Source organism: Pongo abelii, chromosome 17, assembly GCF_028885655.2.
Source record: "Pongo abelii isolate AG06213 chromosome 17, NHGRI_mPonAbe1-v2.0_pri, whole genome shotgun sequence".
NCBI classification, from domain to species: domain Eukaryota; kingdom Metazoa; phylum Chordata; class Mammalia; order Primates; family Hominidae; genus Pongo; species Pongo abelii.
The window spans coordinates 90,344,272-90,361,619 of NC_072002.2; the positions used below are offsets into that span (position 1 = coordinate 90,344,272).

General features: G+C 45.5%; 1 protein-coding gene across 3 annotated transcripts in view; it reads left to right on the plus strand.

Annotated features, from left to right (window-relative positions):
- The window catches only part of TSHZ1 (teashirt zinc finger homeobox 1), a 79,427-nt gene that overhangs the window by 25,759 nt on the left and 36,320 nt on the right, over positions 1-17,348 (plus strand). Inside the window, exon 1 of one of the 3 annotated variants that reach the window (XM_009252481.4) lies at positions 8,327-8,964. The exons of the other annotated variants lie outside the window; for them this stretch is intronic. The gene's annotated coding sequence lies outside the window, so the exon portion shown is untranslated. Of the gene's footprint in view, positions 1-8,326; positions 8,965-17,348 lie in introns of those variants that run through there. 3 annotated transcript variants of the gene reach the window in all.

Below are 17,348 nucleotides of genomic sequence, written 5' to 3' on the forward strand. Positions count from 1 at the left end.
GTCAGGTGCACCTCTTCTAACCATATCCCAAAGTCGCATTGGCACCTTTTAGATTATAAAACACGTTTAAGGGATGATGTTCATTGTTCTTTATAAATATTAACTGTAACATTCTTCTGTTTTCAGTGTACCCTTGCAAAGTGCCGATATCTGATAATAATAACAATAGCTATAACAATAATAACAGCAGAAAGTTTGGAATTTAAACTCCACAGGGACAGGGGTTTTGTCCGTTTTGTTCATTGCCTGTACAGGTAGTGCCTGGAACACTAGCACTACTGCCTGGCAAATGATAGGCGCTCACTAAGTATTTTAGAGTTGCTGAATTGACTATATTCCTGACACACTCCACTTGCATTATATAATTTCAGTTTTATAGTTATCTTATTATTCTCTTCATTTACAGAGTGAGGCTTACAGAATTTAAGGTTCTATAGATAGTGCACACAGGTTGATGTCATAAGGTTATAGAGTAAGACAGATAGGGTCATGTAAGTTAAGCCCAGGAAGGTCTGACTCCTTGACCTCTCAAACCATCCGTAAGTTGTTAAAGCTTTAATTTTTGTCATCTGTCTCCCTAGACTTTTTCTCGGGTTGTTGTGGCGGGGAATAGCAGTGGGCTGGGATTCAGGGTAGCTGCATGAGCCCTGGCCTTTCCACTAGGCGGCTTTTGGGTGGCTGTTAGTGCCTCAGTTTCTTCAGACGTGTCAACAGTGAGTTCAGCCAAAGGTTCCTGAGATCTCTTCTTGACTGAGAGTTGCGTGTCAGGGCGGTTCCTGCACCTTGGTGTGAACCTTTATGTTGCTGTCATGTTCCATGTATGAAATAAAAACAGTCAGGCCACGTGTGGTAGCTCATGCCCATAATCCTAGCACTTTGGGAGGCAGAGGTGGGTGGATCACTTGAGGTCAGGAGTTCAAAACCAGCCTGGGCAACGTGGCGAAACCCCGTATCTACAAAAAATACAAAAATTAGCCAGATGTGGTGGTGCATGCCTGTAGTCCCAGCTACTCAGGAGGCTGAGGTGGGAGGATCACTTGAGCCCATAAAGTTGAGGCTGCAGTGAGCCATGATTGGGCCACTGCACTCTAGCCTGGGCAACAGAGAAAGACCTTGTCTTCAAAATAAAATAAAATAAGAACAGTCATATATCTTACATGCATGCATATATATGTGTATATACATATATACACACAGGCAAACATATATGTACACACCTTTTTTTTGTTTGTTTCTGTTTTTCTCTTGCCAGTGACTGCAAGTATTTGTAGGAGAGGCTGAGTGTCCTTGCTCACATCAAGCTCAAGGGTGAGAGATGTTTCTGGAAACAGTCCTCATTCTGAATAACTCACCATGTTTCTCATTTATGAATTAGACTGAAGCCTTCTTTCTTTGATTTATTTATTTTTGAGACGGGGTTTCACTCTTGTTGCCCAGGCTGGAGTGCAATGGCGCAATCTCGGCTCTCTGCAACCTCCGCCTCCCGGGTTCAAGCGATTCTCCGGCCTCAGCCTCCGGAGTAGCTGGGATTACAGGCATGTGCCACCACGCCTGGCTAATTTTGTATTTTTAGTAGAGACAGAGTTTCTCCATGTTGGTCAGGCTGAGCACCTCAGGTGATCTGCCCACCTTGGCCTCCCAAAGTGCTGGGATTACAAGCGTGAGCCACCACGCCAGGCTGACTGAAGCCTTAAACAGGCTTATGCTTTGCTTGCAACTCTCCTCAGCTACCCACCGGTTACTGCTGTATTTGCAGCCTTGCACGTAAGAGATGGAAGCAGAAGTTTCCCCATGGGCACTCAGGGTGCTACTGGGTGCAGACACGCCCCGTAGACTAAGACTCATTTCTCTGGACACCCTCTAACTGCCATGGGCAACCGTGACTCGTGATGGAACTCCCACCAGCGAGGTGTAGACGTGTAGTAGAGTCATCGTAGGCAGCTCCTGTAGCCACCTGTGCGGGGTACGTTGGAAGCTCTAAGATGACTAAGAATTGGCAAACTGGGACATGAAATCACAGTGATCTGGGAAAAGCGTCGACATGGATGATATCTGGTTTGTTTTCTGTACAGGGGGAGTGTGTTCTTGGAGTGAGACTAATTGAGACGATCTTATCCAAGGCAGGGACCAGGCTCTGCCTCCCCGAAGAGCCCCTCAGTAAAGGCATCAGGATGAAGACTAGAAAAGTCTGTGTGTTTCTGCAGGGTTTAGTGCTGGGGGAGGAGTTAGGATTTGGGGGGAGGGGGAGTGTCTTCTTAAGAAAAAAGTACAAAATCATGAATGCAAAATTAAGTATGAGGGTGACTGCTTGTTTAGTATGAGAAAGAAATCACAACAGAGCAAATCTTAAAAAACTGAAAATGTGGCAGAATCCCGAAAAATAACCTGATTGTTAATTTGTTGCCTGACACATCTGTTTTCCTGCATAGGAAGGTAATTCAGTCATTCCTTTAGCCTGGGTCATGGAAAGTGGTTGTTTATTCCTGATGGCTGGGTCCATGAAATACCTGGCCTCACGCACTGTCCAGCTTCCCCTCTGCAGTCTGCACGAGGCTGCAGGCTCATGACGCTGCCCGGGCAAAGAGGCCTGGGGCTGGGATATGGCCACGCGAGATGGGAGGTGGCAGCAGTGGCACCTTCCCCTGGCCAGGAAGAGCAAGAGTGCCGTAGTTCTGCCATTTTGGAAGCCCACATGGACACAGGGTCCCCAGGGCTCTGGAAGGGGCAGTGCAGGCCAGGGGCCCTGAGGCTTCACCTGCGTGTAGCAAATCCACCTCTGTTTAGGGCCCTGCCTACTATGATAATTGTCCTTGTTATGTGAGTAGTTGATGCTTCTGTGTTAACGTTTTTATTTTATTTTATTTTGATTAAAATCTCAGGGGAGCCTCAGATGCATCTCTTAAGAAATTATATAATGATTTCATTATGGAAGAATACGGACACCTTGACCATGTGCTTGGTTTAATTTGCAAAATTAAATTTTTGTTTTAAACTCTTGGTTATGAAAACATCCTTACCCTCTTGAACATATCTCCTTGAGTGAGATTAAAGTCCCAGTCCTTTGTTTTTTTTAAGAGACTGGATCTGGCTCTGTCGTCCAGGCTGGAATGCAGTGGCGCAATCATCGCTCACTGCAGCCTTGAACTCCTGTGCTCAAGGAATCCTCCCACATCAGCCTCCCATGTAGCTGGGACCACAGATGTGTCCTACCACACTCAGCTAATTTTTAAATTTTGTTTTGTAGAGGCAGAGTCTTGCTGTATTGCCCAGGTTGGTCTCAAACTCCCGGCCTCAAGCCATCCTCCTTTCTCGGCCTCCCAAAGTGTTGGGATTATAGGCATGACCCACCATGCCTGGTGGATTTTTCTTCTCTGATAGGACATGTACATTTATGTTGGAAGCAGTGAACTCAAAGCATTGAATACAAGGAGGTACGCGATGGGTGTTGGGGGCAGCCCAGCATGCTTCCACCATTTCGAGAAAACTCTATTTCTTGACGTTTCTAACATGTGTGGCAGGGTTGTGGTCATTTGTTTCCCTGCTTTTCTTTGTTGAATGTGATGAATATGGTAAAAATAGGATTAAAGTGTTTGACATCCCCTCCTTGAGCCCAGTGATAGAATTTATCCTTCAAAGATAAATTATGAACTTTTGACCTTAGGGAATATAAATATCCTTGGAGAGTTTAACGTTTTAATAAGCATAGCTAAAATTTGCTTACCGCTGCCTAAGTACGGATTTAGTTTTAAAGGCTGCCCTCTCTCTTACACATGGTTTTAGGATCTCAATTTCTCCCTGAAAGTGATATTTTTTACAAATTTTAAGGATAGTGAATCTTACAGATTTTAAGGATAGTGAATCAGCTTTTAAAGAAAAAAAGGCATTGCTCCTTTTTTTTTGGCCTTTGGTCAAGCTTGAAATTTTAGTGAGTTATATAGATAATTGTGAAGTGTAGAATTTCTGGCTAGGGGCCTGTGAGTATCCAAAGGGTTGGGTTGCTTGTGTGCTGCGTCCTGCAATGGGTCCTGCCCCCAGGTGCACCAGGAGCCTTTCCTTGCTGTGAACAGTGAGATTTTATGATCTCAGTCCATGGGTTTCTCTCAGCTGGAGCACACTGTTTCTCTCCACTTAGCAGCAGCACAGGTTCCTGTTTTGACATTGTCTCAGCTGGTCCTCCTCACCAGTGGGGGCGCCCGTGAGCTCCTCCGATGCTTCTGGTTGGTCCCCCGCTTAGTTATGTGCCTGTGACTGCGTGGATACTTCCTGCATGAGGGTTTCCTCTTCTCCTGTACCATAAGGTACTTCAACAAAAGGATCCCATTGCACAATGTTGCAACCATTACAAAACACAAACCTACTCAATTTTGATCTTAAGAATCAATAATTTTTAACAGGTTTAAAAACCTGCTATTTAGTTAAATGCATTCAGAACAGTGGCTCATTTGGGGGTGTTTGTCATTTGTAAGTGCGGGGTTTGGTATAGGAAGATGGAATCCACCTGCTGGGCTCTGGGGGCTGCTGCTGGGGTACCTGCACCCCGGGCAGAGCCCTCATGACAGTTTCTGGCCATGGGACAGTCATTCGCATGTTGGCTGCTCCATGACAATTTTGTTTTCTATCATCAGTCACAGGTATTTATTGAGCACGTGCTGTTTTGGATGCTGGGAACACAGTTTAAAACAAGACACGTTCCCAAGGAAGTGGGTCGTCTCTCTAGTATGCACCCAAGTGCTCTGCAGCTTGTGGGGTCCAGAGTCCGGAGTGGGCCGGGGGTCTGCTCCTGCAGTCCCGGCATGTTTCTAGAATTAGAAGAGCTGTGCTATCTCTCCCCTGTAAAAGCGATCGGTAGCCTTGTTGTGAGCTTGCAGTTCAGATGGCACCATAGGACTAGCTGGCTGGGGCCTGGCTCTCCTGTGCCATCTGGGTGGCCACTTGCTGCATCGCTGATGGGGGCAGGTAAGTCTCCCCCTCCGCATAAGGAGTCAGGGGCCGGGGGTTGGCAGGGTGTGCGTCTGTGCCTGCAGGTGGACAAGGAAGCCTAGGGAGAGAGTTGATGTCCACAGAAGGGGAGGGCCACGGTGGCCATTTCATTCTATACCTGGGCTACTAATGTTTATTCCATTTTGTGTATAGTTCTTTTAGCCAACTTCTTCCTTATTTAGTGACATTCATAACAAATCAGTACAAATTAAAACCATAAACAAACCAATAGTTAAAACAACATACATTTATTCTGTCCCAGTGCTGGAGGCCAGAAGCCTGAGATCAAGGTGTTGGCAAGGCCAGCCTCCCTCTGAAGGCTCCAGAGGAGAATCCTTCCTCCCCTCTTCCAGCTCCTGGTAGCTCCTGGCAGTCGTGGGTGTCCTTGGCTTGTGGTGCATCACTCCAGTCACTGTCTTCTTCTCCATGTGTCCTTTCCTCTGTTGTAAGGTCACCAGTCTTTGGACTTAGGACCCATCCTGATCTAGTATGACCTCACCCCAGCTTAACTAATTATATCAGATGCAAAGACCCTATTTCCAAACAAAGTCACATTGTGAGGTTCTGGGAGGATATGAATTTTAGAGGACACTGTTCAACCCATGAGAGATACCAAAGGAGAAGATTATATTATGTCCTGTCATTTGGGCAGCAGCCTTTATGGAGTGCTGGAGGTAGAGAAGTAACCCACTCTGAATCACAGATGTGCTCAGAATACTTTGTCAACGAAACAGCCATTAATTTGGTTTGATAACCAATAGTTGTTGATAACCCGTAGTTATCATTGATAATAAGCAACTCACAGAGTATCCTCTTGACCATGTGGTGTTTTGACTTTGGCCATTGCTGGTCCCACAGTGACACAGGAAGGAGCTGGCTGGTCCCAGCAGGGAGTCATCACATCTGCAGGCACTTACTCAGCAGCTGCAAGGAACCTATCACTTTACCAGGTGGGGAGGGTGGCACAAAAGAAAGGTCCCCAGTTGCCTATCCTCAAGAAACTTGCACTGTTTTGATTCCATGGTACATGTTGAAGCAAACTGAGGTCAGTAAATAGGTGCACCATTTGTCATTCTGAATACATTTCCATGAAATTTGGCATCTCATTAGCAAAATGTTTATTTGATTTGGGCATATTGATTTGGATATCATCTTCAAACAAAATGGTAGCTGATGTCTGCCAAATTCAGTGGAGACATGCATATAGCTAAGAAGTTTTTCTGCATAGGGTCCAGCTTTTGTAGAATAAATATCAGCAGAGCTGTCTTTATTAGATTTGGTGATGACAGAGATGTGGGCAGTTCAGCAGTGAGCAGTGGTGACTTAAAGTGGGAGAGGGTTGGGTGAAGGGTACTAGCTGATTGTTGCTTGGATTTTATGGCCATAATGCATGGCGTTTCCATAGCTTATACGTATTAGTTTGAAGCAGATCTGTTCCTAATGTCCGTGGGTCCTGAGTCTTGAAATTCTTTGCTTTCCATTTCTGTCTTCCTCCACCCCTAGAGGGGCCTCCTAGTGAACATGTGTTGCTCTATCCTGCATGTCACTCTGCTGTCCCTGAGGTGCACACACTGGGGGTGCTGTGGTCATGCAAGAGAACAGCCCGGGGGATGGGGCCTGTGAGGTCTGGAGGCAGATCAGAGAGGTCCTGGGTGCAGATACCTGGAGCACAGCCTAGGATGCAGCTGGGGCATGGCTGGCACCTTTCTGTGGGGTTCTGAGGCCAGTCGGGGACGAGAGGGATACTGCAGGCTTACCTGGGGCTGGCCCATTTTAACTCTTCCTGGACTTTTTAATCACCCCTGGGTAAGGTTGTCATTCACACCGTAAAGTGGTGTAGCTCCGATGGTTTCCAGTTCATTCTTCCAACAGCCATTGTTGAGTGTCTGTCATATCTGAGGCATTCTACTGGACATTTTGAGAAATGCAATGATGAGCGGGACGGATCTTGCCTTCAGTGAGCTTGCAGGTCTTGTTGGGGAGAAAGACACGTGTGTATACCTCTCTTAATGAAGTGGAAAGTGATAGATGTTACGGGGGCATTCCAGATAACTTGTGATGGGGAGTCAAAACCCAGAAAGATGCTACTTGTCTGGGTGGGCTGAGGGGTGGGGAAGATGAGGAGATCAGGGGCTTTGTGGAGCAGCAGCTTGTGTGTGGTTTGAAGGATGAATCAATGTGGGTTTGTCATTGTAAGCAGCAGTTGGAAAAGGGTCTCCTCCTTGTGGCATTTGTTAGTGGATTCAGTAGGACTAGCTGAGGAATGTTCAGATTTAGGAGAATGACAGGCACCATGTATTTTCACCTGTAACATCAATCTTTTGACTTAGCAACCCTAAATTAGCCTGAGAGTCCAACATTTTTTTATGTACTATGTGTGCATAGTCCTCCTTTGAGTTTAACTTGGATAGTTTTGCCTTTCCTCAACATTATTAATAGGGTCTTGGTACAGACTTTTCAGTTATAACACAACATGTACGTCCTGAAGGAAAAGGGCTTATGGAAAAAATAGAGCTGGGGCCAGGCCGCTGAAACTCCATGTAGCTTGGAAACAGTATAAAAAATACATGCTACATTTCTAATACATAAAGCAATTTTATGGTAAGTATGGGACTTTATATTAGGAAAAAGCTTGTTGGAAGGGGATGAAGTTGCTTGACTAGCTAGATCGGAGCAGGAAGGAGCAAGTGGAAAGCAGGTTGAAGACTGCGTGGTGGAGCTGCACTGTAGGGGGAGCAGGCATCGTGCTCAGAGCTCCGGGTTCCCTTGCACCCCAGAAAATTCCGAGGCTGGTGACCTTTGCCGTTGGTGGCCCTTCCACCCATGGTTGTGCCCCTTTTAACTCTTCCTGGACTTTTATATCACCCCCGGGTAAGGTTGTTATTCACACCGTAAAGTGTTGTAGCTCCGATGGTTTCCGGTTCATTCTTGCAACAACCATTTTTGAGTGTCTGTCCTCTCCAAGGCATTCTACTGAACATTTTGAGAAATGCAATAATTTCTTAAATGCAATGATTTCTCAGTGATGTGGCGCATTACTGTGCTGGAAAAAGCATGTGTGAACCCATGGGCTGTTACCTAGACTGATATGACAGTGGCCCCCTGTTGGCCAGTGGAGGAGGCGCTGGCCTGGTTACAGAGCCTGCCTTCTGGCAGGTAGACCAGGCCGGCTTTCTCCAGTGTGGTTGGGCCGGAACCCCGGGATGGTGAGCCTTTCTTTGTGGTCGTTGCTTTGCCAATCTTGAGTCCGTCCTTGCTTTTTCCTGGCATAAAGCGCTTTGGGTATGCTGTGTTCTGCAGGCTCGGTGCAGCGTCGAGCTTCAGTGCCCCGTGTTTCCTGGGGGATGAGGTTCCCGGTGAGTCTCCCTGTTATGACTTGAGACAGTGTATAATAGTTAGAAAAGGAGGCCTTGGTTTAGTGAGAGCTGGTTCAGGTGGCTGAAAAACACGACTGTTTGACCGAATTCCTTTCAAAGATTTATAATCCAGCCCTAAATATGTGAACGTTTCTCTCTTCTCTCTCTCCTCTCTTTCTCTCCACCTTCCCCCATCTCTCTCTCTTCTCTGTCTCTCCCTCCCTCTTTCTGCCCACATGCCCTGTCTTTCTCTGTCAACACTGAAGGAGGGAACTCTTTTAAAAGTTAATGAACGAGTTGCAGTGGAACCCTATTAGATTTTCCTTCCATTAAATGCCTGCTACAGACTTTTAATGGATGTTTTAACTAGGCATTGTTATCAAAAGGACTATTGCACAAATTAAAACCAGGCCCACAATCTGTGAAGAGAAACCAGATTGACTTTTTGCCTTCAGGTAAAAAAGAAAAATGCATGGAGGAGGTGAACTCCACACTGGTATTTTTAGAAGTTGGATGCGGGAAATAGCCAGTGTCACCTGAAGCTGTGGAAACAAACAGGAGCTTGGACTTTGCAGGCATACCTCTTTTTAAAGTGAAGACATTTTCAGGAACCCCTGGATATTTAAGGGTATGTCAGTGTTAATTTTTAACTCTTTAATTGGTATTTAAAATATCTTTTTAGTTTGTACGATGCTGCTGTGTGCGTCCCATTTTTAAACCTATGAAGCTCTCTTAAAAGAAAAAGGTCAGGCTTTCCAGGTGCCCGCTGCACCAGACGTGGGCTGTCTCCTTGCAAATCACCGCAAGAATGGAGACTTTTTAAAACTGCCAGATTTGTAGTTTCTTGTTTTGTTCTGATTGATTTTATTTTAGCAGATTTACCCCTTTGTCCCTATAAAATTTGCTTAGTCAAATGACAGATTTTGTGTTTCACATCCGGGAAGTCATTGTCTTATCCAGGCAGGTCCTGGAGTGTTCTTCTATTTCTCCATCCACAGCTTTATGATAAAGTCACTGTCAGTTTCTATCATAAATTATTCATAATCATGGTGCTTAACAAAAGATGCCAAGTTCTCAATGGATGCCCACTGTATGTACCGTAACAGAAAAAAAGTTGTGTTTTCTTGTACTAAGTGACGTTCTGATTAGTCTTAGTGTTAAATCTTGGTTAGCACTTGGCTCTGACTTCCACAAATACAATGCTCTGAATCAAATAAGTGCCAGGGGAGCAGGCTTCGCCACTCCCCCAACAAACATGACCTCACCGCCCTTCCAGGCACATCACCAGCACCGAAGCACCTTTACCTTATCAGCATGGATTCAACCAAGACCTGCGCTTCACGTTTTGCTTCTCGAAAGCCGACATTTTGAAAAGAAAGTCAAACACAGAGCATCTGTTAGTTGGGCATTTCCTACGAAAGACCAGCTCCAGTTCTTTGGAAGGAAATTGGCCAGATGCATGCACTGTTCAGGGCTTGTCTTAGTGCTAAAATGTAGCTAATGTGTGTGGCAAAGGTGAGGAAGTCCTGTGAGCTTCATGGTGGGAAGCGTCCCTTCTCATCTGAGGGCAGTGGGGGTGACGATGGGGGCCCTGGTTCTCTGTTCAACCTCTGATGGGGTGTTTTTGGTTTCTGGGGTGTGTGTGTGTGTGTGTAGGGGTGTGTGTGTGTGTGAGTATAGGTGTGTGTGTGTGTGTGACACAGAGAGAGAGAGAGAGGTAGGTCTATCCCTATATCAGGTCCATCAAAACGCACCCCAATGCAGAACTCTTGATCCCTTGATTGCCTGCAAGCTCACAGCACACAGTGATAAGTGAAATCTCTGAGAGTAGATTTAATTTTATGAGCTGTATTATCCAAGAACACTAAGCCGTGGAGATCATGCTCAAGTCATGGGGTTTAAAGGGGTGATGGCTTCAGTTCTCTGTGTGGGGGAAGAAAGCCTGTGGCCTTTTTTTGTTTTTAGGCACAAAGCTAGTTTAATTGAAAGAATAATTTGATTTGCTGCTGCTACAGCAGAAGAGCTTGAGATGTGGCAAATTTTCTCTCCTTTCACCCAAACTCAAGAATTTAATGCTAGCAGGTGAACTTCTGAAGGCTGCTATCAAGTATACAGAGACAATAACTGTCTTAAAAGCAGAATTTTGTCAATATTTTTTGCTGTGGGCCAAAGAACATTCACAATAATGGAGTACTAAAGCCCTGCTTGAAAATGTTGTAGAGGGAGCGGGAGTGGAGGATTTATTCAAGTTTGAGCTTGCAGTGTTTTGGTGGTATATATGATTTCTGAATAATCTTTTTGCTCTAGCAAATGGAGGCACCCAGATATAATTTTCTGTTCAGGAAGAGCATTTGGTAGGCATTGCTACCCAGGGTTACTGAACTAAAAGTGCCCTAGCCTGTAGTTTCTTTTCAGTTGCTGCATCGACCCACCACCGACCGTACACCTTCACCAAATGCCAGTGTTTTCTGACAGATAAAACAGGAGGTGGAATGGCCAGGAGCGGGCCAAGCGGTCAGGGCTGAAGCAGTGGGCCTGCTGCTGGGAGAGGTACCCCAGAGGGCCACACTGCTCCTGCCAGGGGGAGCTGTGCCTCTTCTCACAGTGAGTGGAGTCCCTTTGCCCTTGGTTTTAAACATGCCATTTCACCATGCTTTTGTAGAAAGTTGGTTAAACAGCAGATTGCACAACCCACAAAATGTAATGGCCTTTATGACTTAAAACAGATGCTAGATTCAGTTGCGTGAATTGCCTTGCCCCTTAAGTTATCTTACTTTGAAAAGAACGATTCCCTGAAATTTCATTTTGGAAAACACTCTTTCCCTCATTCTGCTTATGAGAACTGGTGCCTACATTTTTAATGCTATTGCAGTAAAGCGATTTTCTGATATAGATAGAGGTGAAGCCATTTTTGTAATTTTTCCAGTGTTCTCCGTATTTGGTATAATTAGAAGGGAGAGACGGAGGAGCAGTCACACACTCATATGTGAGCACACACACACTCACCCACAGCAGAGAAGCACAGCTTTGTCCTTCTTTTGAAGTGTGAAAAATATCAGTGACCTTATCATTAAATGTACTTGTTGCTGTATTTATTTGAAATGTTCAGACTTTACTTTTTTTTTTTTTTTTTTTTTTTTACTTCCTGTTCATTTTAGTGGAAAAGGGTGATAGCAAAAGATTTTATTTATTCAGAGCCAGAGTGCAGGCAAAGTGAAAGTAAATCCTAGGCTTCCGGTGCATTCCGAAAGCACAGTAAGAAAGCACTGTTTGCTCAAATATAAAGATAAGCGCACTAGCCAAATAATCTTTTTGAGGAGGTTTGGAACAATAGAAGCCATCTAGAACTATTATTTGAGGCTTTATATGAAAAATATATGCGCGCTTACAAAAATATTTCTCATACTGGAAACTATGTATCCATCAGACAGATAAGACTTTCATCATGTTGTAGACAGTGATAGCAATGTAGCTCTGTCATAATATCAGTGGCCTCAGTAATTGTATTCTACTTCAAGTGTAAGGTTCTGATTTTGGTGCAACTTAATAATTCTGTTTTTACTGAAGACTTTTTCCCTTCAGAAGTATCATATGATGAAGTTGCCTGTGGAAGGTGATCTAAGTGTATTCACCCTTAGGTTCGTCTGGAAAGTCCTAGATTGCGGCCCACATGTTTGCTTCATGCTCACCTTCTTGTGTATTTCAGGCATTATCTTGTGATTGTTTAGATACTCTTTCATCATTACACATAATCCAAAGGTTATTTATCGTAAGATAGATTGAGTAATGCTGAACTCACAAATACGGGGCTGAAAATGTAAACACATTTTTGTAAATCTAGTTGACAGTTAATTGGCCCACATTAATGGAGGGTTGAAGTGAAAGAAAATAGAAAACCACAAATTTCTAAAAGAAATTTTTTCCCCTCATTTGGAATCCATTTTATACGTTTATTGGAAGCTAACATTTCAGTTAACTATGACATATAGATATACGTTTACTTGCCTAATTATACTTGCTGTTAACAATACATCATGTGTTTGCCTGTGCGTCCAGCTTTGCGAGTGTGATGGTTTAATTACCTTCTGTGGTGTCTGCACGGTCTGCCAAGTCTTGTGTGGGGGAACGGTTAGAAATAGCCGCAGAGGCAAGGATTCAGAAGCCGGTGTGCTGTGAAGCCATAGGGTCACCCACCAGCAGCAGTGCCAGGCGAGCCCCCTCCGCGTGGGAGAAGGCCCAGGTGTCTGCTTCCTAACGCGGGGCCTGAGCCGAGCACCCTGGGGTGGAGAGGCCTGGATGGGAGCCCCAGATCTGGGCCACCGTGGTCCCTGGGCTCCTGGGGGGAAAGCTGGGTCCTTCACCGCCCTCCCGCCCACCCGGGACTCCGGGCTTCAGGCCCTGGCTGCTGTCTGTCCCTTGTCCCTGCGGCCACCCAGGCCCCACCTGCTACCCGGGCAGGCTGCTTAGACACGCATCCTTCCTAGTGGTCTTCCTGCAACTCCTCCCATGGAGACCCCGGAGCCACACGGGTTGAGAGCCCTGGGCGCCTCGCCAGCCCCCGCGGGGTCCTGGGGAGAGGATCATACCCTGTGGCTCCGCATCGCTCTCACCCCTGTGGTGGGTAGGGGCAGCTGGCCTTCTCCCTGCCTTACCCCTGCAGTAGGTGGCGCCGGGTGCAGAGGTGTGGGTGGGGGGAACAGATGACTTCCTCCTCATCTAACTCCTGCAGTGGATGGGGGTGGCTTGTGGGGGAAGGGTAGGTAACTTCCTTCTCATCTCACCCCTGAAGTACGTAGCGGCGGGTGACCTCCTTGCCATCTCACCCCTATAGTAGGTGGGGGATGCATGACCTCCTCCCTACCTCACCCCTGCAGTAGGTATGTGTAGGGGGGTGACTTCCTCCTCCTCAACTCACCCCTGCAGTAGGTAGGGGACACATGACCTCCTCCCTGCCTCACTCCTGCAGTAGGTAGGGGTAGGGGTATGACTTCCTCCTCCTCACCTCACCCCTGCAGTAGGTGGGGGGGGTGACTTCCTCCTCCCTGCCTCACACCTGCAGTAGGTGGGGGTATGACTTCCTCCTCCTCACCTCACCCCTGTATAGGTGTGGGGGGGGTGACTTCCTCCTCCCTGCCTCACACCTGCAGTAGGTGGGGGGATTAATTCCTCCTCCTTGCCTCACCCCTGCAGTTGGTGGGAGGTGCATGACCTCCCCATCTTACCCCTGCAGTAGGTGGGAGGGTTGACTTCCTCTTCCTCGTCTCACCCCTCCAGTTGGTGGGGGGCGCATGACCTCCTCGTCTCTCCCCTGCAGTAGGTGGAGGACGCATGACTTCTTGCCTCACTCCTGTAGTAGATGGGGGGTGGGGGTGACTTCCTCCTTCTTGCCTCATCCCTGCAGTTGGTGGGGGACGCATGACCTCCCCTGTCTAACCCCTGCAGTAGGTTGGGGGGGGTGACTTCCTCCTCCCTGCCTCACCCCTGCAGTAGGTGGGGGGGCACATGACCTCCTCCACACCTCACCCCTGCAGTGGGTCAGGGGCACATGACCTCCTCCCTGCCTCACTCCTGCAGTAGGTAGTAGGGGGGTGATTTTCTCCTCTTCACCCCTGCAGTTGTTGGGGGTGAATGACCTCCTCGTCTCACCCCTGCAGTAGGTGAGGGGGGTGACCTCCCCATCTCCCCCCTGCAGTCAGTGGTGGGTGGGTGACCTCCCCGTCTCACCCCTGCAGTAGGTGGGGGGGTGACTTCCTCCTCCCCCTCTCACCCCTCCAGTAGGTGGGTGGGTGACCTCCCCGTCTCACCCCTGCTGTAGGTGAGTGGGATGACCTCCTGGCTGGCCCTGCCAGGCTCTTCCTTGTCCCCAGCCGCAAGGGTGCTCTCCCAGCCTCCACGCCCACACCCTCACCCCACTTGCCCAGCCCCGGCAGGAGCTTCTCCCCGCAGAGTCCCTAGTGTTTTCTAGAAGGCTTGCCTCCCGCTGTGGGCTCTCCCTTCCGTCCCGCTCTGTACCTGGCAGGCGGCCTGTCCTCCCTGCAGCCAGGGGCCAGGGTGGACGCAAGCCCTCCTGCCTCCCCGCGTGGGTGTGGACGGGGCGGCGCGGGCCGGCCCAGGGTCCGGGGTGCCTGGAGCGTGCTGGGCCAGCCAGGCGGTGCAGGGTCGGCTCAGCCAGTGCTCATGGCGGCACCTGCATGAGGTCCCCGCTTCCTGAAAACTGAGCCCGGGAACGGCCTTGGCCCCGGGGCAAGCAGGGCTGAGTGCATCTCCCCTCTGAGAGCGTGAGGTGCTAGGAGAGCTCACGGGCCGGGCCTTTACCGCCCGGATGGGTCTGGGATGAAGGCCACAGGTCACCCAGAGCGGGACTGGGTCAACAGTGGCTTGATGTCCTGGCACAGACAAGGGTCCAGGATGGATTCCTTCGGTGCCTGTGGGAGGGAGGAGGCCTGGCCGCAGTTCTGCAGCCGACGAAGGGTGGTCTGAAGACCCCCGACACCTATTTCAGTGCCTGTCCCCTCAAGATGCACCAGCCCCGGGCGTGTTTGCGGGGACATGCCTCTTTGCAATGAGTGTAGTAGTTAACCCCATGCACAGGAGTTATTTAGACCACACTCTGCTATTTTTGTAGGATCTTTTAAAAAATTACTTTGCTTTTGTCAGTGTTCTTCTATTTCTTTTTACTGGTAAAGTCAATTACTGAAGAAAAATAATTTTGAACTAGAAATTATCTTTTTAGTTTGAAATAAAATTATGGGCAAGGAGCTTCTAAATTATCTAATATTTTTTCCTCTTTGTAAAAGTGTTAATATTATATGGAAAAATTGGAAAAATACAGAAAAATAAACAAACCAAAAAAGGATTATTCAAGATCCTCCTACCCCAACGTAGCTTACTGTGAACATTCTTATCTGAATTCTTTCAGGGTTTTTTCTTTCTTGTGTGTTTTTTTTTTTTTTTTTTTTTTTTTTTGCTCTACAGATATTTTTCAAACAAAGATGGGATGATGGTAGTATTTATTGGCTTGCTTTTTCACTCACTAAATGGTGAACAGCTTTTTACACAATTTATACATTTTCATTATTCTTTCTTTAGGGTTTTTTTTTTTTTTGACATTGCTTGGTCAAGCTTTGGCACCTACTGCAAACCTGTTTTCAAAATATATCCATCTATCTTTCCATTTCTAGTGCATGAAAACGATCATATTCCTGGGCCGTCGCCAGCATGGGTATTTTTTAATTTGACAATCTTTGCCAGTTTAGTAACTGTGAAGTAGTGTTGTTTCAGCTTGCATTTCTTGGATTACACGTGAGGGGGGAGCAGTTTTTCCATATATTTTATGAGACAAAGGTACTTTTTCCTTTTTGAATTATTTTCGTTCATGTTATTTGCTAATTTTTCTGTTGCTTTGTTCCATCATCTTACTCATTTGGAAAAGCTGGAATAAAGGTGTTAACTCATCGCTTTAGCATCTCTATACTTGCAGTCCCCACCTTCTGTTGTCTTTTAAGATTATGCAAGTGATACAGGCTTATTTTAGAAAAACTTGAACAAAGAAAAAAATTTAAAAATTAATGAAACTTACTTGAATCCCATCATCCAGAAATTACCAAAATTGATATTTGAGTGTATATTCTTCTGGATCACTTCCTATGCATATCTATTAATGTCTGTCTATCTATCTATATCTATCTCTGTCTCTATATCTATTTATCTATCTTTGTCATTTTCAGTGTACGTATAGTATCCCGTTTTGTTGTTATGCACAAATTATTGGAGAAATCAACCATTGTTGGAGGTGTGGTTTTCTCCCACTTTCATATTGTAAACAGCTGTGTAATTAATAGTATGTATATCTTGGCCATAGTCTCATCATTTCGTTGATAAATTCCCACAAGTAGAATTACCAGGTCAAAGGTTTTGGATGTTTTAAATTATTTTGGTGCGTGTACTGCCAACTGGCTCTCTGGGAAGGTCGTGCACATTTTCAATCCCACCAGTGACATGCATTTCTCTGGGTTATGGCATTTTTTGATATATTGAGTTGTTTTTATGTAGTTTAATTGGTCCTTTCTTGCATAGTTTCTGCTTTTAAAGTGATGTTTAAAGGTGCCTTCCAATTCTCAAGATTATGTAAATATTGTTTTATTTTCATGAATTGATTGTTTTATGTTTAAGTATTTGATACATCTAAAATTAATTTTGGTATATGGTGTGGGGAGGGCATCTCACTTTATTGTTTTTCTAAATGCCATTTATTTAAAAATCTATTTTTCTTAATTGGAATTCTAAATGCTACCTTCATTGTACAGTAAGAATATAGATATATGTGTATATGTATATATTTGCAATTGTCTTTCAAATTCCATTTTGATTTCAATGAACAATCTGCCTCTGTTCCTGCCCTGTGTCCACTTGTTTTAAGTACTATATCTATAAAATACAATTTAAATAATATAGCTTTCTGCCCACCCCCTGTGCCCATTACTTTTCTTTTTCCAATGACTACTTTTTTCTGTTCTCCTAAAGAAACTTTAGAATCATTTTTGTCACACCTTGGGTAATTTGACTGAAATGGTATTTAATAAATTAATTCTGGAATACTCAGCATCTTTATAGTGGTAAATTTTCCATTCTAAAAACAACTTTGGTTTATTTTCAAGTTTATTCAAATCTTATTTGCTACTATTAAGTTTTGTGAGTTTTTTCAGAGGTAATCGCCTAGGTTATTTATTTATCTGTTTTTGTGATTTTCGCCTTTGTGAATGGACTTTTCTGTTATATTTTAACTGGTTATTTGTGTATTGGGATGCTGTTGATTTTGGGAATCTTTCTGATTAGCTGTCTGTATTAGAATATGCTGTTGTTTACCTTTGTATGTGGTAGCTAGATTTCAGTACTAGATTTTAGTACTTTTTTATCATGACCTTCTCTTGTGGCTTTTCTATTTTGAGAAAATACTGTAACTCTTCAACATTGATGAATCAATGGGGAGTGTTTGGATTTTTAAAAAATCAA